The sequence below is a fragment of the Corvus cornix genome, chromosome 9 (assembly GCF_000738735.6).
Source record: "Corvus cornix cornix isolate S_Up_H32 chromosome 9, ASM73873v5, whole genome shotgun sequence".
Taxonomy (NCBI): Eukaryota; Metazoa; Chordata; class Aves; order Passeriformes; family Corvidae; genus Corvus; species Corvus cornix.
In genome coordinates, this window is record NC_046339.1 from 22,437,068 (window position 1) to 22,459,275 (window position 22,208).

At 41.1% G+C, this 22,208-nt stretch overlaps 1 non-coding gene across 1 annotated transcript in view; it reads left to right on the plus strand.

The window, feature by feature from the left end:
- The window catches only part of LOC104693102, a 59,659-nt gene extending 46,745 nt beyond the window's left edge, over positions 1-12,914 (plus strand). Inside the window, exons 3-5 of the transcript XR_002046829.3 lie at positions 9,634-9,834; positions 11,376-11,495; positions 11,992-12,914. This is a non-coding gene — a transcript (uncharacterized LOC104693102). The remainder of the gene's footprint in view (positions 1-9,633; positions 9,835-11,375; positions 11,496-11,991) is intronic.
- The last annotated feature ends 9,294 nt before the right edge of the window (positions 12,915-22,208 follow it).

Sequence of the window (22,208 nt, forward strand, 5' to 3'; positions counted from 1 at the left end):
GGACAGTGCAGATAGGATCTTTTGCAGACCAGTTCCAGGTCTAAAAGAAGTTGGAATGAAGATCAAGACTGATGTAGCATTACTAAGTCCACTCCCAGCAGATTACCCAGCTAATGCTATGCTGCTGCCAATGAGACTTGCTCAGCAGAATATTTATTGCTAAAAAGATAATTTGGTCTATGAATTGAGTATTTTTGCAAGCAATTATGAAGTAGAGTTAGGTTGAGGATTGTGTTATCTTATTACCCTGTTTCATGCTCTGGAGCAATGACTGAGCTGACTGACTTTGCCTTATTCTGATGTGAGGTAATGTACAGGCACCATGACTGTCCCAAGAGACAAAATGTTGTGCTATCTCATTGTGAGTCACTTCCAGCCTTCTTGTTCCATCTCTTTTGGAATGAGTCACGGTGCTTGAATCCCTCCAGTGTCAGTTGGGCTCTGGTGCTCAGAGAAAATTTTAAGGGAAGAGTGGAAAAGGTTCCATTGAAGATGATGATGGCAGAAGACAGCATGGCTCTGTAGACATAAGATAAAAAGTGACATTTCATCTGAATGGCAGTTTTACAAATGAGTGATAAAGGACCTTGGACAAGTTGAGGCATTTGAAAAAGTGAAACTGATAAGAAGCCAGAAGGTGGAGCATGGCTCACAGAAACTCTGCCTTTCGGTCTCTACTGCATTCCTTTTCGGTGACTTGGATGTCATGGCTGATACTCTGTAGTAAATTAGAAATAATTGGATTGCATCTATCTCTTGTGGACTAATGATGTATCTGCATAGTTTCCAGAGGCTCCCTGCAGTGATAGGTAACACCTGGATGTGCTGATAGTGACATCTTAAAATATTAAAATGAAGAAGTGAATGAGACTTCACATAGGCTGTGGGAAGGGAAGAAGGAATTGCCATGAATCTTTCCAAGGTGCCAAAAAGTCCCACACTTGTGGTGTGTTTGTACTAGGACCAAGTCTGAGCTCAGCTCAGCTTAATGACAAAGCTTAATGACTTGTCTAACGTGAATCTGTAGGTAGGAAGTAAATGTCAGGGAGTTGTAAGCAAGGTGGGTGAACTCAAAAGAACATTTGTGCTGTAGTTTCTTCCCATACCCTTTTCTCTCAATGTACTTCTGAAACACCTGCTGTGTTTTCAGTGCCTAGATTGGAAAGGCTGTTGTCATCTCAAAGTCCCGTGTGCATTATTAGCGTGTCTTGCTTCTGCCTTGGACTCTCCTTACGCATCTGTGCCAACAACTGTGAGAGAGCTTTGCTGGTAACAGCTGTGGGATCCACTGGAGCTGCACCCCTGTGTGTGTGCATGGAACAGGAGGTCTACTGCAGATACCTGAGGCATGTCTGCCTACCTCCCACAGCTCCCAGATCTTGGCTGGGAGTAGTTGCTGCTTTGACAATGAGATCATCTTTTGTGTTTCTCAGCTTCTGGTGCCTTGCTGGTTCTTCAGTTCAACTCTCTTTCAGCAGTTAACGCTTGCACTCTTTTCAGAGTTTTGTTTCATTTCCTGGGTCTTCTGTGTCCTGCTTTCCAAAGTGGAAGTGTGTATTTCTTTACTGAAGTAACTCATTAAACTCTTCTGAAAAGGATAGAAGTCAGTGTATAAAGTTTAAAAATGGTGCAATGAGAAGTATAAAGGGAGATTAATTATCTTATTCTGTGATTATTTCATGAATAGACTAGAAATATTCCTGTTATTGATGTCTCTGGACAGCAACTATTCTAGGTATGATGGAGTGCCCCTCAGAAAATGCAGGCTGCATCCAGCCCACAGATGACAAAATGGTGCTGCCACTGCAGGCAGCAAAGCTAATTTGGCAAGAGGGTTCTTTTTTGGCACAGGTCTTCTGTTGACACCCAGAGTTTTGTTAAACACTGCAGTCCCAGCTAGAGGTGTGTGTAATTTTCATGTTACGACATCCCTGTTAGGCTGGCCAGACTTCGTAGGACTGACCTGTGGAGCGCAGTGCTGCTACTGACACAGGTAATTAGCTGCCACTGTGTTATGGGTGTTTTCCAAAAATAGAACATTTGGTGAGTCAGTGGATCTGGAAACCCTCTGGCCACCTCTAACCTTCTGTCCTGTGTAAATATTTGAGGTATAGTTATCATAAAGCACCATGGCTTGCCTCTGCTGGAAAAGAAAGTTTCTGAGAGTAAGTAAATGAACAACATATAAACTTAAACATAACCCATTTTTCCACCATAGCTTTGTTTCAGAAAGCACATTAAGTTACTGTCAAGGGAATAGCACACAGAGAACCAGTTTTATTTAGTTAGATTAATTCCATTTTAGTATTTCCATTAGCCATTTTAAACTTGGCACTGCAAAGTAATAAAATCCTCCAAATATTGACAGATAGAAAAGTAAATGCCACCCAACCATGACAAGCTGTTTTTCAGCCAACCTCCTAGAGATAGAAAGACTGCTATCATAATTTATTTATATATTAATAAGGCACATGATTTTTATCACTGGTTATTCCTTCCTAGCAATTAAGGCAAAGCTGATAAAATCTTTGCTAAGTCAACATTTTTTGATAACTTTAAAAAATTCGTAGCTAAAAATCTTTCTGGGTTGCACACTGGGAAGAAAAGGATAAAGCTTCTCTGGTAGAGTGTGCCACTGACTCAGCCACGAATGGAAGGAAAGTCAAGAGTCAGCAGGGGCTCCTCCTGCAGCCTGCTCCATTGCTGGAGGTGCTGGTGGATGGCATGGTGAGCATGGACTGTGCTGCCCTTCTACCTGTGGGAAGTAGTGCTACTGGAGCATCAGAGGTGAATATTTGAGTGAATTGCAGAGTGAAAGAGTTGGGTCTTTCCTTTTAACTAGGCCTTATATCTTTAATGTAAGCTTGAGTGTAAACTACTCTGTTCAGGCCTTGAGATTACAGCTGAGTGCACCTACGGGAGCAGGGCCAAAAGGCAGAATGAAGGCAGAGATGGAATGTACCCCACTAGCATTCTTATGTGTCCCATCAGTATTCCAGGAGAGCTGACATTTTGTATATTCCAATGCCAACAGCAAATTACCACCTAACTTGTGTTGAAAGCCAGGAGTCTTCATTTCTCAAGAGGAGGTACTTAACACTTATTAAATATGGCCCCACACTTGGCTGCTTGACCATGGCGTAGATTTAAAATGTTTAAATAATTAATATTCATGGAGTTTATATACACTGAGGAAATATTTTCTGATTTGTAAATATTGGAAAAGTAGAACACATCTGAATAAGGTCAATTCCTGTTTTTCTCTATCTCTCCCTCTCTCGATTCAAGACTAGAACTTCAGCTGATGACAACATAACTCCAAAGCTCCGTATCAGCTGAGAAATTGCTCTCTTTAGTTCCAGTGTTTGCCTCAGAATCATGAGAATTAGTATTTATTGTAAAGTCTAAGTGATTTCTACTATACAACTGCGAGGAGAAAACTAATCCTTGGAGAAATCATGCTTGGAGAAAGGGTCTACACAGCATAAATGGGGAGAACACAGTTCCTGGCCTTTGCACAGTGACAATCCCTTCTTCAGCAGTATCAGCTAGTAATCCCAATTCCTTAAAGTGTGCACAGTGTTTTGCCACATGCCAGTGGGCTGTGTTTGCTAGAAAGGCTTGTCATTCTGCTTAACAAGATTACCCAAAAATAAAAATATCTGTGCATTAATAAAATACTCTAGAAAATGGATTTTTTACTTTCTCATTACCCGAAGAATACAAACCCCTGTATTGGAGTGTCTGTAAAGTTATACCTTTGTCCCTCGACAACAAAACTTGTGACTCAGATAAGGAGATGTGTCTAAATAGAAATGAAAATCCTGGGTAAACCTTGCAGCATATTACACACTTTCCAGCTAAGCAAGGCCCCCAGCAGCAGCTAAAAGTGATTTGGTGTGATAGAGACAAAAAGGATGCCTTCTTTAAGTCTGTCTTCACTACAAGGCCATGAATTTCATAGTAGAAGTGAGATATGCTACTAAAACCAGTTGTTTTTAGCTGTAGAGAATTTTACAGCTGTTGCTCGTTTTAACCTGTTAATTCAGCCTTTCCAGCTACGTATCTTAGTAAAAAAAAGGAGTACCAAATACAGCTTTGGTAATGTATTTAGCAATATTAGGTTTCCTCAGGATCTTTATAATTCCTAATTTTAGTGAGTTTTTTAGAATTTTGCATTTGATTCTTCTAGCCATTGTATTTTTAGTTTTTAATCAATTTTTAGGTTTTTATCCATTTCAAGGTTTGTTGTAAAGGATCCCATGATTTCAAGCAGAAAGGGAAAGAAAAGCATGAGTTCCACCTCACTGCCTTAGAAACAATTTTTTTTTGGTTCTCTACACACAGAATCGTTAAATTATCTCAACAACCATGCTGACTTCGTACACTGAACTAATGAAACTCTGTTTAACCTGCAAATCTTGTAACTAGCAAAATTAGGTTATATTTTCTTGGCCAACATGGAATTTCATTAAACTACTGTTCTGTAATTTATTCTTAAGCCACAGTAGCTCAAGTCCTGTGGAATTGTAAAATATGCTATGACTTAGGTTCAATAAAACAAAGCGAATGAAGTGCTAATTTGATAATTGCGTGGTTCATCTGAGTACTAAAACAGAATAAGGCATGCTTTATTCCATCATCCCAGGCTACTTCAGGGGGATTCTGATGGTCTCATGCCTTTCACCACACAAGCAGCATGACGACCTCCACCAAAGTATGTCCAAAGGGCTTCGCTGCAACTGCAATGCAGGTTTCTATCAATTGCTTTCATTCTAAGACGTGGACTCTTTTCTTTTAACCATGCTTTGGAAAGTACTTTCAGTAGACACAAATCTAGTTTAAGATAGCTGTATGTAAGGACAGAGTATCATGTGATCAAAGCAGAAATTACCCTTCTTTTTTGTTTAGCATTGTTTCTAAAGGCTCTGACTTGGTTCTGATACAAAGAAAAATGAAAAGAAGGGTTCAGGAATAAGGCCACATGCTCTCCAGTGAATCAGGGAAAGGTGCATGATACAGGGATGATAGCATTTCTCTCTCTTTATGTCAGTGTCCTTCTTAGGATTAGAAGATACAAGCCAGGTCCAATATCATTGCATGACATGTTTGTTGTACAATGCTACAGAGAAAGACTGAGAAAGGTGTATCAAACAGTACCTGCAACTAGGTATATATATACACACGTATATATAATATACATGTATATGGCTGTATATGGAACCCAGCCATATACAGCTCCTGCTGTAAACGAGTCTTTGGCCTCAAAACCAGACTGGAGCCTGGAACATGCAGCAGCATCTCTTGTTTCAAGGACTGTGCCTTCTTCACCCACCCTGGTAGTTCTGCTGCTGCCAGCTGACCAAAGACCTTTTTTAATTACTTTAATAATTGTGAAACCTGGTCTATCATGTTCTAACAATATGAGTACTCAGCCATAATTGCATGACTGTTACCATCAGGCTTGTTTCTCAGCGTTTGAAGTGGCATCTTCTAATTGAACAGCAAAGCTCAACAAGGCAAAGTATGTGTTGGCAAACTGTAAAAGCTATGATCTCATGACTGCTATGATTCCAAGATGAATATTCTGCTTTGAGATTGTCTTGATGCTGTTGTTGAAATACATAACCATGAGAAATCTGGCAAGAGGAATTTAGTTTATGTAGCTAAGCAATGAAGTCAACCTTCAGGAAACTAATTTAGACTCTTGAATGAGTTTTTCCCTCACAATATTTTGTGGAGGCTACTGGTGTCTTCTGTAAGGCAGATAACTTGTCCTAAGGCTCCCATCAGTTGGAGAACTGCTCCAAAATCCAGAGTAATAGCTCAGTTTTCAGAAGACTGTTAATCCCAATATGTGATGTCTTCACTGCACTTTTGGCAGAATTAGAACCTGATTTTGCAGGTGCTTTTATATTAAATTTTCCATTTTGTTCTTTCTTTCTCTGCCTCTGTCTTTTGTCCTTTTACTCAGAGTTTGGATTGAAATGCAGGAGATGTGGAATTTTTCTTCGGACTCAGATGTTTATTATTTCTTCTCTATAGTGTAGCTGCACAGAATGTGCCTCTAAGTTAACAAGGTGATAGTGGCCCCAGAGTTCTACCTTCCAAGGTCTTTTAAAGCCCAAACTACCCAATTATGGAATGCCAACTAATTTAGTTTTACTTATAATCCAGTAACTAATCACTCATGTTCTGCACTGCTGGTTTTTTGAACCAATACCACATCACTTAGGCTTGTGAAGAAGAAGAAAGAGGAAGAACTAGCCTACACCCAAAATCCTTCATCTTGTTACATGTATATTTCTATATCCCAGAAACATAAATTTTCTACATCTTTACATATTCCACCCAGTGATAGAACAAAATTCTTTTTTAATTACACAGCAACAATCTCAGTGATATCACATAATCTGGGAAGCTTTTTCCAAGGCCTCAGGTCAAATGCAGCGTGCTTTTGAGGATCACTGCCTGTCAGCACTGAAAGACTGGAATTCTCTGAACCCAGGGTTCCAACTCTTTTATACCAATGGATCTCTACTGTTCCTGAAACTGCATTGACTCTAGCCACATCTAGAATCTTCACTGTGGACAAGCCTATCATATCAGAAACATTGCAAACTGAATAAAAGTATTGTTTGGGCTCCCAGTGGTTCACTTTGGCTCTTATGCAACAAAACCAGTTGGAAAGATCCACAGGCCTGACTCTGTGGCCATTTTAAACTACCGAAGTAGTTTAATGTTTCATTGCTGCAAAAGGCTGGAAGGGCTTTTCTTGGTTGTGAAAAGGTGAAGAAGACCCAGGCTGAATAATGTATTCGAACTGGAAAGAATTGCTGTTGCATACCCAACAGTGCACCCAACAGAAGGCAGTGATAGCACAAACACTGTGTGTAGCTTCCAATATTTATGGGAGGCTGTGCACCTGCATGGAAAATTATTTCCTTAGTGATGAGACCCTTGCAAGCCAAATGCCACCTACATACTATTGTATTAAAGTGACTGGCATGAAACTGTATCCGCAGAGTAAGGAAGTGATTTGCTTGTCACATATCCATCTCTTCAACTAGAGGTTTCCTGTTGCACTGAATTGCCCCCAAGGTTGTAACTGTCACCAGGAATTCTAGTTTCAAGTAATTTTGGAAACAAGTGTTTAAGCTTTAAAATACCAAGAGGCAACAACACCTAGGGTTTAGTCATTAGAGCTTCTACCAGTCACTGAAGTGCCCAAACAATCTGTATTGTGATGTACAGCACAGGGTCCATGGCCATCAGCTAATGCCTGTAACAAACGTTGTGTCAAAACCAGCCTAAGGCAATGACCGGACTGAGGGCAATGGGGGGAGAAAAAAAGAAAGCACCAGTTTGCTTTTAAAGGGAAACAACCTGGTTCCTTAAGATTCTGGACAAAGAAAAGAGACCTAAATGAACTGGAAATTATTTCCAGCTCATCTGCAAAATGACATAACTGTTTTCTGCTCTCAGTACTCTGTCCTCTGTACTAGCTTGAAATAGGATTTCTTTCCAGGGACACTTGTAGGACCCTGGCAGAGTGAGGCAGGGATGGCAGTCACAGTACAGCACATGTACACACAGACTGTGTCTGAAGTTTATGGCTGTTCTGGGTAGGTGTGAGTTGAATCCATGTTTAGGCAAACAATACTGATAAGCAGACCTGACCTTTTTTATTAGTTTTGGAAGCTTGTTACTGGTATTTTCTTGCTGGTTGGCACACATCTGTGTCAGATATTGTTAGGAAATAGTTTTGAGTAGTGTTTTGGAATATGTGTATATACATGTTGATCAACTGAGCCCTTCAGAAAGGGGAGGAAGTTGTATTTAAATTGTACATCAAACACATGAAAAATAGAAGGAATGAGCTGGATGCTGGCCAACCTATTTCTTATTACCAACATCCACTTTCCAGTCTTCTGCGACAAGTGGAGCAGAGGCATGAAACACTCCTACTCTTGTTCTTTAAGGCAGTTCCTCTCAGGCTTTGCCAACAAACAAGGTCAGTTTGCAATCTCTTTAACATCTGAATTATGTCAGCAGATAGCCCTGGCCAGAATAATTTATAACAGAACTTCTCAATTTATAATTATTATTGTCCAAAGTCTATTACAACGTGAAGTCTGTGGGTTTGGTGCTGGGAACTCTGTGGGGTGTTTTTCTTTAAAAGCATAGGTTTATAGCTGCTTGAAACAAACAGGATCCCATGGCACCAGTGCAACACTAGAATTTTTAAATCAGCTATAAATTACTTGACATTTAATTTAAAAAATAGAGCAAAACCATTAGTTCTCTAATTGCTTTCTTAACATTATATGTTTGATATAAAGCTCATTGACATTACTTTGACTTTCTCTTAAAAAATGAGTTTCTGATTGGGAGTTAGAAGTATTTAAGCATAACTAAAATGGAACTAAATGACAAAAGAAAGTCAGGAAAGATTTAGATTCTTAGAATGTGGGATGGATGTGTTAAAAAAAATCAGCATAGAGAGTAACAACAGGAATACAGAATCAGCCAAAACAGAATTATGAAATTAGTCCTTTTTGTCATTTCCTTTCTATATTTTGAAAACAAAAGTGCTCTGTAGATTGTAAGTAAAAGGAACAAAAAGGATGCTATGGAGCTAGGATATTACCACAAGTGTTGCAAACTTGCAACAAGTTTTGTAAGAATCTTGTGAAACTGATTTTTAATGTGAATTTGAAGGCAGCCAGCAGAAGTAGCACGTAATTTGTCGGCCTCTCTGTGGTCAATGGGAGTTACAGCACATAAGAGCACAATGGGCTGAAAAGTAATCCACACCTTTGGAAACTTATGTTAAAATGCCTCTCCTTTTCCAAAACAGATTGAGGTGTAATTGCTGTGAGAAAAATTATTTTTATACAACTTTTTAGAATTAGTAGATTACGTATTTCATTAGAAAAGTTGAGTGGTACTTGCTTGCAATTTGCCTTTTTTCCCAGGAATCTATAACAACATTAAATAATCTTAATTGAGATAATACATTGTTTCATACTTTGCTTTGCTGCAAGTTAAGCTGCCAAAGAGTATGTCAGTGACAAGTCCCATTGCACAGAGAACTCACTTTCTGCTGTAAAGTATTACTGTATCATTAACCTTTTAATACCTTATAAGAAAACCTTTTTGAAAGAGATCAAAGTAGGTACATCTTGGATTCTCTCTATAGTTTCACTGTGAATATCTGCTGTGAAATCTCATGAGCCACTTCAGATGTTACGGTCATTTCTTCTGCTGGGTATTGGTGGTGCTGATTCTCACATACTCCTCCTGTCTCTATATCTGAACTGTTTCTGGTACTTTTCCTGCCCCTTCCCGTGTTGAAATGGTCTAGTATTTATCCTAATTCCTACACAATTCAAATGTAAAACGGTGAAACCAACAAACCTGTTCAAGGCACAAGCTGTTTGTTCACCAGAGTATTGATGTATGTAGCCTTAAGCTGATCTGAGGTACTAGTTTATAATTAAATATTCTGTTCTCTTTGTAAGAAGTGCTGCTTGTAATGAATTGCAGATAGAGGCAAACTGTGAATAACCTGAATTATTTGTAACAGAGTTAGTTTACAAACAGCTTTACTCTGATATTCTTTTTCCAAAGGAGAACCTCCTCTGGGCTGCGAAATTTGAGATCGAGCATCTAATGGGACAACCTGAAAATGCATCCATATTAAATTTTGAGCACATCTATACCACATCAACAGGAACTTTCTCTGTGTTGCTTTCCTGTTCATCACGCTTAAGAGTCATTGCTTCAGCTTTGATGCTTTAGTGTTTGGATGAAGTAACTGGATGAAACAGTGTAAGTATCAGTTCCTTATCAAAGGAGACAATGTCAGCTTCAGACAAGATGGTAAGTGGAGATAAAATTCTCCTTCCAACACTGACATAAACTGACACAGTCTGGGAAAACATTTCCTGGGTTTTTTACTTCTGGTGTCATTTCCCCTCGCCTGAGCTTGAGAGAGGAATCTTGCTGCTTAAACATGTAGAACTATCTTGCCATCCCAGTGGAGAGACCTCAGGGTTTCTGCTGCAAGGAGAGCACCACACTTTCCTTACCACACCGTGAGGCCTTTGTAAAACTCCACACAGCATTAAAAGAACCAAACTCCACTCATTCCTCAGTCCTTAACAGGGCCAGCTTTTAGGGTGCTGTATTTAATGTCAGAATCAGTAAAAGCTAAGTATTTTGTGATGAACCTAGGTGCAATTAAACAGCTTTTCCTCATTTTATCACTTTTTTTAAACATTATTCTAGTCAGAACTATATGAGTGAATTGCTCATAGTGTTTAAATTGACAAAGAGATAAGGGTGTTGATTATTCAAATTATGAAAATAATCTTTATAGCCTGTAGTAGGAAATCTCATTATAGTACTTCAAGACCTTGTTTTAAGCCTGTTCCACCAAATAGCTGAAGAAAAAATTTTAAAAACAAAACACAGGCAGACAAGACTTAATTCATGCAGGAGGGTGAATTACTTTCATTTCAAAAAATAAATGTAAGTAGTGTGAGATAGGTAAATCTACTTTTAATTAGCATCACAAACTGCTGATATAACAAAAATTAGAATAGATGGTCAAGTGAGTGATAGGCATTCAATGCAATGCTTGTGGTGAGAGCTGAGCTGCAAGGTGTGCAGGACAACCACTGAAACACTTTGAAAGAGGTTTTTTGCAGCAGAAAGAGATGAAACAAGTGTGATATTTGTGTATCATATGTTGACTTTGGCACCATTTTGGCAAAGCCCTGTAATTTTTCCAAAGGCCATCTTTCACCTAAGGCCGTGTTTCATTTCTTGGAAAGTTCTTGGAAAAATCTTGAGATAGCTTTAAAAGCTCAGGATTTCAAATAAGTGATTTATTTGCCTGACTTTTAAATTATCCTGCATGTAAATGCCAATCTCTTTTCCAAAACTACAGATGCTGGAAATGTACATAAGATAAAATGTAATGTGATTATGCCCCAGCTCTTTACATCAAGGAGTATCTCCCAAATAATTCAAGAATCTCCCAGAGAATTCCAGAGCTGGGAAGTTATGGTTAGTCTGATTAATTTTCTATCTCTACAATAATAGAAAGCCTAGATGAAGTGAAAAGACTTGGAAGTGTGTAGTGTAGACAAAGGAAGAGCTGTGTAAGGATTCCTGCTTTTTTGGGCCGTGCTCCTGATTTGTCAGGCACAGATAAGTGGTGCTGCATGGACAGCTCAGGTGTGATTTTGAATAACATGGTTTCCCTCTGTGATGGTAAAAGATTAAAAAGATCCAGATGCAATTGAAATAATTTTGAAATAGTTATTTAATAAATTGTGAAATCATTGTAAACTGTTTCTTGTTAGGGTTCTGGCTGATCAGGAATCCTTTGTTGTGGGTCACTCAACAGGAAGAAGAGTTTGTTCAGTCCACAGGCTGTGCATGAGGAACTGTGAATGCCTACACAAAAAAGATGGGAGACACTGGTAAGTGAAAAATTGAAATTAAACCACATACAGTAGGTATTGTGTTTGTATTTTAATAGTTGCATATTATCCTATGAATCTCAAGATATTTTATCCAGGGAAAATAATAATAATTCTAAACAAGCCTGGAAAGAGCTTCTAGAAACCAAAGCTTGAGTACAGATTGAGCTCTTTGCAGAAACACAAGAAGTGAAGTGAAGTTTTGTGACCTGGTCCTAAGAGCACTTAAGCATAGTTGAGCTCTTCTATGAAATCCCTTTGAAAGTCACTCTGAAATCACTGAGCTGGAATACAGCTTATAAGGCTACTAAATCCCTCTTTTCAAGAGGATTAGAACATGCAAACTAGAGCTTGTGTCCTAGGCTGGTAACTGTGGTTTTTAGATAGGTCGTCCAAGTTTTGATTTCATGGCTCCTGAATGTGCAAGATAATTTTCAATTCTGAATGTGTTGTTGCCCTTATTGCAATTAAAACTCTCTTGTTAACTATCTTGCAGGTATTTTTAGCTTTCCTGTCAATGCTTTTCAGAATAAATCAAGAAGAGGAAACACAGCAAGCAAAGTCCTCTTGGACAATCCTTTGGGCAAGGGAACTCATATAAACTAGGGTAAAAAATTACAGTTGACATCTTGACAATTTGTGGAAGTAATTAAAGCAAAAAAAGCACATCCATTAAGAAGTCACAAGCTAGATCAGATGAACTAAGAGCACATTACAAAGTGCTGTGGGAAATTGTGAGCCACTTCTCCAGAATAATTTGCTGCTCTGTTCCTTGTACCTTTCTCAGTAATGCTTTCCTGGGTAGGAAGCATTAATTGGGTTATAGGTGTACACACACCCCTCAGTGGATGTTTCCCTACAAGATAAGCTTTGTGAGGTTCTTATAAAAACAATTTTGTGTTTCTGTCCATGCTCTGGTTATCTCTAAGTTTCCAGCCATTACTGTCTTGTTTTTTCAGTCTTACTCTGTCCAGTTACCAAGATCCTAATGCTGCAGTAACATTCAGACCCTTTTAGGGCTGTGGTGACTGGCCTGGTAGAGTCACATGAAGAAACAAATCCTTTTTTTTGTTAACAGGAGCAGAACTGAAAGCACACACTGCCCAGCCTCAGTGCAGCAGCTTCCTAATGATGGAACTGCTCTCAAACAGACTGCAATAACTGACAGAACAGGCTTTATCTTCTCTTTCACGAGAACCTTTAAACTTCCCTTTCAATAAAAGCTTATTTGCCAATTGGTTTGACCCCCCCCAATTCACTTGTTCATTAGAGGAATTCATCATTTTTCCCCAATCTGATGGTTAAAAGGTATTGGTAACTCTCACCTGGGAGTGTGAATGAGGTTTGGTTTTTATTCCAGGCACCATGCTGTTACATTTATTGTGAAACCCCCACAATACCATTAATAAAGACTTTTTTAAACCTCATAAATCAAACAGTGACTTTATGTGATATTTAAGGACAAATCAAGGATATTAAAGTATCACTGAATATAGTAATTAAAAAAAAAAAAAAAAAGGACAAAACCAGTTGTTCTTGCTTAAAGACTTGCAGAAAGGATTGACAATTATCCTGGCGTTATAAGAGGTTGATTTCTAGAAGGTTTGCTTCTCTTCACTTTATATTACTTTGCACATATGACTTTGAGGTATTAGTTTAGGGCTAATTTTTTACTAGATTTCAGAATCTCATACCTGATGACAAGTCTGTACAAGCCTAAACAGGGTTGCAGTTCCCAAGGGGAGACTTGTTAGAAAATAATTTATGAGGTACTATCTTAACTGGAATATTCACCTCATCTGCATCTTACAGAAACCTCTGGAGCCTGTCATGCACAAGCTGCACTCTTACCAATTCACAAGAATGATGCTTGACAGAATTAACCCTCTGATGCTGGATCTTCTCAAAGGAAGAGACAATTTATGTTGACTGTGACACCATATCAATACAGACAGTAAAGCTGGAGGAGCAGACCTCAGCTGCAATCAAAGGTCAGTGTCTTGCAACACTGGCTGGTGACAGCTGGATGAAAAGAGAGAGATGATGTCTATGCATGTGTGTGAGGGTCTGTAGGCTCATAAAATGGAATCAAAATGAAAAATCAGTTAAGTGGCCTGGAAACAAAATGCCAATTTTCTTTTTCATTTTCCATTGTCCTGCAGAAGTTCAGCTCCATAGAGGAAAAGACATACTTCCATCATGCAGGGATAAATAGTGATGTTCACCTTACCTTACCTTACCCAAGTCAGGACTGAAGACTAACACAGCTGGAAATTTTTTGTTTCTTCCAGAGAAGAAATAGCCTTCAATATCAAAGTTCTGACAAGTGTGGAGGAAATCAGTAGAGATTCAGAGGGTGGGACTGATAGTTCTACAGAGCTTTTCAGATTAATGTGCATCTTGTCTGACCTTTGGTGAAGCTAAAAGTTCTCAAGGCTCCAGCTACCATTCTTTAGCACTCAGAGCTTTCCAGCCACTCTGAAATACATTTGGTCTCTTGCTGAGTTGGTCCCAATTCTTTGCCCTGTATTGTATCCATGGAGAATGGCCAATCGAACTGACTGATAAACGGAGTAAGCCCTTCCATGACAATTCTTCAAATGACTCCTGAAAGATCTCCCTCATTAGAAGTCAACCCTAGCAGTAAACAACCTTGGGAACCTTTTGTGTGAGGTGGTGCAGTGTTTTTGTAGAGAAACACAGAGCAGGGCTGCCATTCCAGACTACGACAGAAAAGCTTATTTCTTTACCTGTTACATTAAATCCCACATGAAAGTATTCATTAGCACAGCTGCAAGCACAGCTCTCAGAGCTGTAAGAGCTCACACTGATGACAGAGATGCCAAGCTATTAATGTACAGCACAGGCCTACAATGCTGTACATTTAACAGCAGCAACATTACAGTTCCTAGCATCATCCATACCCTTTGGGATATCTTTCCATTGTATCAGCGCTCCCAGAGCTGATGTAAGAAAAGCAGATTTCCCATAAACATGATTATTCAGGAATTTGGAGACAACTCATCGTGCAACAGATGCCTTGTAATTCTTCCCTACTTTTATCTTCATTTTTGTGCTTTGGGAATGAAAGGATTCGTTTTCCAAGTTCTCCAAGCACGTTTTCAACCCCCAAAGCAGGTGGAAGACTGAACAAGTGACTTTTCCTAGGCTTCTAGCTACGAACATATGGACACAAGCCCTTTGTGAGCTGAGATGTAAGAACTGCACATACAGTCTCCCATGTGCTTGCTCTAGTAGTGGATGCGTCTCAGAGAGAGGAGCTCCCCCAAGCACATGATATGGTGTGTCAGGCCTTATCAGCTGCTGGCAATCAAAATGAGGACGGAGACATCTGACTTCCTTACCAGAGCAGGGCACTGATCTGTTTCCATAAGCAAATATACCAGGGCTAGGAACACATTAAGGAGCCAAAGCAGGGAAATGTGGGACCTGCCTCAGTGCTCGGGGAGTGCCCTGAAGCTGCCCCTGCAGAGCTGCCAGTGCCAGTGGGGTCACGTTCCTGCAGGGTGGCTCTTGCCGTGCTCTTTTTGCCCACTTCCCTGTACACCTGTGGCATGTGCCAGGACTTTTCGCCGGCTGAAGGAGCCGCTCCTCGTCATTCCTGTAGCTCCTCTCTTGCCCGATGAAAAAAGTCACGGAAGGGAAGAGCCTTGGATCCTTCCAGGGGTGACTGCCAGTGTCCTTACGAACCAGTTACTGAGGTGAGACTGTTTTCAGATTATTTTAAGATTACTTCCCCCGTTGGGTTTAAATCCAAACGCATCAGAACCTCCCCGGCGCGGACAGAAGGCGCCGGGTGCCCGCGGGTCGCGCCGCTCCCGCAGGGGCTCTCTGCTGCCATCTCCCGCCGCCTCCCGCACCTCGGCACCGGCACCCGCCGGGAGCTCGGAGCATCTCCGGAAACTGCTTCAGCAGGGATACCGAGTTACCGATACCCTTACTTCGGACCGTAACCAGCAAGGGCATATTCATGCCGCTGAGCCAAATGGGGAATTTAAATTGTTTTTCCAGTGTGCTCCTAGGTTACCCTGCTGGAAGAGTAATTTCCAGCCATGCTTGTAGCTATGGGTAAGAGCACGAGGAGATGATGTAATGGCAGATGGGGGAGAAGCTGCTGTATTTCCACAGCCTGGAGTGGGACCTGGTTCCTGCTGCCCTCCCTCAGGGACACAGGTAAATGCTGGCAGCGAGCCGTGGGTGGGGCACACACAGAGCACACGGAAAGTGTGGCACTGCCAGTCTGTACCAGGCTGTGCCACCACTGGAGCATGGGAGGAAGCACACAAAGGGCCTTTCCAAGGACATAGCAGGGTTATATAAACATACAATATAAATATTTTGTTATCCTATTTACCCAGATTACCCAATAATATCCATGCTGTAACTCTGTAAATTGTGTTTATTTACACTTGCATGCTGAACCAGCAGCAGAGGCTTGCAGCATTACTGTAGTTACTGAAAAAGGATATTATGTTTCCTATGTTATTGGGAAAAAAGCCAAACTCTTCTCTCTCCCTTCTCCCCTCACGGTGTAGAGTTTTGAGAGACTTGAGTCCTCTCTATTGTTTACATTGACCAAATTGGTTGTATTCAGGAAAAAATTTTGTGTTCCAGCTCTAGGAGGAAAACTCTTTTACCAATAAACTACTCAGCAAGGCAGAGTTAAAGCAGCTGAAGAGAAGTGAAAAACTGAAAAGCAGAGTTAAAGCAGCTGAAGAGAAGTGAAAAACTGAAAAGCAACAGCAAAAGAGTGCTGTGAGAAAGAGGTTAACAGCAAGGAATGAGGAATGTCAAGCAGTATGAGAGCCATGAAGGAAAATGAGTGTGGGTGTCTAGCAGCAGTGGAGCCAGAAGCAGAGTAAGGACAGAGAGAGTAGATGGGAGAAAAGATCAGACAGTGTACCTGGAAAGATAGCTTTAATTCCTTCTCTCTTTACTGAGTGCGGGTGAAGGATTAGGATGACTTCCTCTTGGTCATAAAAATACTACAGTTCTTGTTCCCTGACTGTCACGACCCCCGCTTGCATTAGCGGATCGTGACACCTGACTGAGGTGTATTTTTAAAATAGGAATTAGTTGGCTAAAAAAGAGTGAGCAGGGCTAGTACAAAGGACCTATACAGCAATATTTATCCTTTTACCATCTAGGATAGTTTATCAGTATAAGCAATTTCTAGTCAGCTATTTTTGGTTAGGTGATTGGGAGTCCTGTCCTAGCATAGCCTAGCTGGGAGAGAGTTCATGGTACCCAGGAAGAGCACACTTACGACTTTTACTGCACTTGAACACACACTTTGTTTCTTTTGTGCCATGACTTTGTGACATTGGTCACTGAAGGGGTTCTGGACATAAGCATAATGTGGCAAACTTAACTGAAAGTTCTTTGAAAATGTAGTCATTTGTTTTACACTATTATAGTTTTAAATCTCAATTGTACTAAAGCCCTTCTGTTAGGACTTATGTCTTACTGCAAAACTTGGGACATGGAAATTGTAGGGCCTCAAATAACTGCCCTGTAACTCAGGGATACAAAACCAATTGGGGAGGGGCAATGGAGTCTTGAGACTTAAAATGTATTTCTTGCATGTTCCTCTCACAATAGAGGCGAGAAGAGAAGCGGAAATAGCAGAAGTTCTCCCTAATTTGTTGGCTCTCAGTGCACTTTTGTAAACTGGAAGTCAGTTTGTCATTAGGTTCAGATAAGCTCAGCAGTATAGTCCTTGTCAAGTGCAGGAGACAGCATTGACCCTGTTCTGGGCAGATCTCCAGCATGGAAACTGCTAATAGATGTCGTGTCTGGACCTTGCTGGAGAGACTTGCACCCTAAAGTCATCAGTAAATAAAATGGTAACTCAGTCTAAAGTAGTAAACAAAGGTAATGAATAACTGAGGCACTGAAAGATGCTGTTACCTGGAGTGGCTGTTGCTACTTTAGCAACGTGTACCACAGTTAGTGCCTTGTGCTTCTGCTGCAAAGGGCTGAGCTTTAGGTAAGCTCAGTTTGCAGTGTCCCAAGGATGTTTTTCACATGGTGTAAAGTCATAGAAGAGCATCAGATCTATTCTGGTGAAAAGTCTCAAGAACAAGTCCAGTGAGGAGCAGCTGAGGGAGCTGAGGAAGCAGCTTGGAGCTGTTTAGCCTCAAGAAAAGGAGACTTGGGAAAAACCTTCTCACTCTCTTACAATTGCCTGAAAGGAGGTTGTAGCGAGGGGACAGTCAGTCTCTTTTCCCAAATAACAAGGGAGAGGACAGGAGGAAATGACCTCAAGTTGCACCAGGGGAAGTTTAGATTGGATATTAGGAAAAATTTCTTCACTGAAAGGGTAGCCAAGCACTGAAGCAGGCTGCCCAGGGCAGTGGTGGAGTCACCATCCCTGGGGGGATTTAAAAGATGTGTAGATGTGCCACTTGGGGGAATGGTTTAGTGATGGACTTGGCAGCGCTGGGGTTACTGTTGGGCTTGATAATCTTAGAGGTCTTTTTCAACTTAAACAATTCTAGGATACTTTTCAGCAGCAATTGAACAGTTTTAAGCAAGTAAAGTCACTCTGAAATCTGCAGAATTAAGTAGGACAGAAAATATTGTATCTGGGAGAATTTCAGTTTAATGGTGCAAAGAATACAAAGGATTACCTGGTAATGTTTTGAGATTAGTTTCAGGTTCCCCAAAATCACCATATTTTGTCAAGACAAGAAGAAAGAAAAGTCAGTAGCATGAGAATTGAATAGGATTAATATTTTCTCTGGTTTTCTCTTGCTGTACCTGATTGTTGAGGGTAGAGCTGCGCTTTTTGATGGCACACAGAAACCCAAGTTTGCACTTGAAGCTCAAGCAAATTTTGCCTAGCTAGTAATTAAGTTCAAAGCTAAGCTCTGTAGGCATATGACCTGGACGTGCCATTAGGAAATGTTGTACCAGAAAATCTTCCAAACATGTTATAACATTTTTTTATTGGTAAAGCTTACCGTGCTAACTGGAAGATACTCCTGTAAGATTTAAGAAATTGCATTTTGTTTGTGGTTTTGGATCATTGCTGGTGGGAGGTTTTAGTCCTGAAGATAGATTGCACAATCTAGTTTATTCAAGCACTGGACTTGGGAGTTTGGTGGTCACTGGATTATTATGAATCAACCCCATGAGGAGATATCAGCCATGGGAGGTGCATTGCAAGTGTGCTGCACCATCTCAGAGAGCCTGAAATGAAGGTGTGATTAGTACAGTCGGGTTTGATGATGATCAGGTTTGATAACCAAGTTCTTTTACTTGCATTTACTCTCTTCTGACCTTCTTCTTTAATCTCTGGGATATTGGCTTGGAATTTAAACTTGTACTTTCAGCAAAACATTGTCTCTGTGTGGAAAAGGCAACAATTTCACCCTTGTCAAGTGAAATTTTCTCTCTTTTTTCACTTTCTCTGTCCTTCCTATTTCTTTTAATTGCCTTTCCTTTCTTGCTGGCACATAAAATGCCTCCAGTGACTTAATGAAGGGGTGCCAGGGCAACCAAACCCCTCTGCCAGGACACACTCACTGGCATCCTCTAAGTCAGACAACGTTTCAAGGTCTGGGCAGATGTTTTCAAAATTAAGTGGAAACTTGCTTCCACAAAAAAGGCACAGTATTATTAGAAGTGCAGTAGTAGGTACCCTTTAATGGCTGCAGTAATGGACTTACAAATGGAAATGAGATTCGTGATGACTTATTGACTGAAGAAGCAGTGAAATAAAAGAAAAGCTGGCAAGAGCCTCAGGAAATACTCTGATGTAAAGTATAAAATGAGCACAGTTAGAAGGATATTTACATTCTCTTGAAAAAAAAAAAGCCTACTCCAGCATATGTTCAGCCACTTTTTACTGGGAGAAAATAGAAGTTTCTCCAAGGGCATTGTGCCATTACTGTGATTTCAGTAATGCTGATGGTGGGTTGCAGCTTCCCGTCTCTCAAAAATAAGATGCAGGAAACTATTCCCTTACTGAGGCCAGGGGTATGTACAGAAATGCCAAGCAGGATTATGAACCTATGCAGAAAAACAGCAAGGAAGAGGTAAAGAAAGATCTGAAGGAAAAAACCCAACCTCTTCCCCACCTTATTGGTGCCACTGTGATGTTCTCACCTCTCTAAATCCAACATTCAGTGTCTCTGATATTTTGAAAAGTTGTTGTGAATGTGGTGTTTGTTTTTCATTGCTTCCCCAAGGTTTCCAGTGTCCCCTGCCTCACAGCAGACACAGAAGTGTGCTCAGAAGAGCTCTCCACACCCGTGGGGAAATCTCTCTCTTCTGAGGTGAAAGGAGCAGGATGTTTCTCTTAGTGTTCTTCAGACCTCAGTCTTTTCCAAACTCTTAACAACTTGGTTTGAAATATGGTTTCCCCACATCCTTATGACAATTCATCATCCCCCCATGATGCCAGGAAAGACCTGCTTATTCTCTGCTGAGCATGGTGCTGAAGTGCACACCCCCAGCAGAATGCATGGCAATGTGTCAGAAACAGCAGGAGCTGAGGAGATGTGCTCTCAGTGAACAGGAACAGAAGCTTCCCACTAACTCTGTGCTGTCTGCAACCCCTGGCCAGTGCTACAACCTCCCTTTTCCTTTTTGAAGGGATTTAGTTGGAATAATTCCCCAGCTCTGGTTAGCTGGCAAGTTTAGATTCATGTCTGTGGTGCAGAACCATGCAGGTGGAGGAAGAGATAACACAAATCTACAAGTCAAGTTTGTAATGGAGAATCCATTTATCGTGAGTACAGCATCACAGTAAAAATGTCCTTCTGTCTCTTTCTTGCTTACCCCACCTCACTCCTTTTCTCCTTTATTTTCTTTCTCCCTCTGGTCTTAACCAAGCAAGAAGAAAGGAGGGTGCAGACCCCAGCATCCTTAGTGGGCTGTTGAAACAAGCATCTCCAACTAAAGGGATTGCTTCTTTGGAGTGCTGCAACACCAATAGTTCCAGCAAAGCTACCCTCACACTCTAGGAAACAATTCATCCATGCCCTAGTATGCAAGGAAGAAGGAAAAAGTTCAGTTTCCCTTGACTGCACAGACATTTTTGTACCAGGTATGAAGACAAGGCTGGCTCCCACTATACATACTGTCATATGGATTTACTGCTAATGCACTTCCTGCCTCTCCTCAGGAGTGGGCTAAGACATCTGCCAACATGGCATGATGAGTTAATAGGAATCTTTCCAAATTCCTGTAAAGAAAACCTTTTCTCCTCTCATAAGCTTTATAACCCCACTCTGAGGCGTCCTGTACAAGAACTTGATGGCATCAATTCCTAACAAATTCAAATGCTGGGTTACAGACAGGTCAAGGCAAAAGTAGGTGGTACCCCAGTGTTATTTGTACTGCAGATGAGGCTGCCAGTGAGCTTGAATCAGAACTTGAGAAATACACTAAGAGCCATCATCTCTAAGAGGGTTTTTTATTGCTAATTGCAACATTCCTCTGTGCAAGGTCCCCTCCACCTCTGAGACCTGGTATTGCAAGCCAGGGAGTGGGGCTGGACTGAGTACTTTCGTGGTTTGTGCTGGAAGTCCCATGGAGAAGGTGGTGGATGCTTTTCAGCTCTTGGCTGCTAAAACCATTAGCCTGGAGGGAGGGTTTGTTTTTGTTGTGTAGCTGCCAAACGTGGTAGCCAAGAGAAGTCAAAGGACACTAAGTTTGGGAATATCTTTAACCACACATCCATCACTGGTCTTTTTAATTGGATTGTTGTTTTTTCATCAAAAAACCTCTCAGAAATCACCTACCCCTTCCATACAGTCATGGTTTCACTTTTGTATTGCAGCAGCGTGAGGCTGAATGGTTGGCAGAAATACTGTACTTTGTAGAGATGGAAAGGATGGTTTTATATAGGAAAAATGTGTGGGGCGCATTGTGGTCACTTCATTGCTGCTAAATTTGCTGCCTGCAAAGATTCTGCACGCGGTGGAAGGATTTTCTGTCAGCAGACTTCAGAAATAAATATTCATTGCTTTGGTGGAGGGACCTTTCCTGTACATCCAGTCATTTGAAAATGAAAGAGCTATATTGCAACTGCAGATGGTACCTTCCAGCACAGCTGCTTCCAATCTGACATTCCTTGGGCAGCACACCACCCAAGACTGTTGAAGTATTGCATTTCCCTTCCCCTTCAAGATATTGCAAAGAGCATGCAGGAGGTGACAGAAGAGGCTGGGTGGTCCTTCCCAGTGTGTAACATCAGAGGTTAAGGAAAAGAGACCACCATGGTCAGTGCCAGATGAGATTGGACAGGCTGTGGTAGAATGCACAGGTATTTGAGGTGTTACAAGTGTCTGTCTTGAGCATCTCCTTTGCTACTCTGAGGCTTCAGTCAGAAGGGTCTGGGAAAGGGGCAGCTCGGGCGTTTGAGATAATGTCCAGAAAAGTTTGTGGAGAGTAGATTTGGTTATGTAGAGAATGTAGACATTGGAAGCAAGTCGTGTTGTGCTCTTCTTCCCTTTCACCACCGGGAGGAGCTGGGAGAATGGGCTCCCCAAATGCCCCGGTGCCTCCGCTGCAGGCTGGTGGCAGGTGCAGGGGAAGCAGGGGTGCCTGTGAAATGTACGGGGGTAGGGGAGGGTCTGTGTGTGCAGGATAAAGAGAAGTTCCCTGCATGTGCATTTTCCTCTTGCACTGCTCTCTTGGTACACAAGGGGAAGATGCTCCTTTCAGCTCAAGGATCTGTGT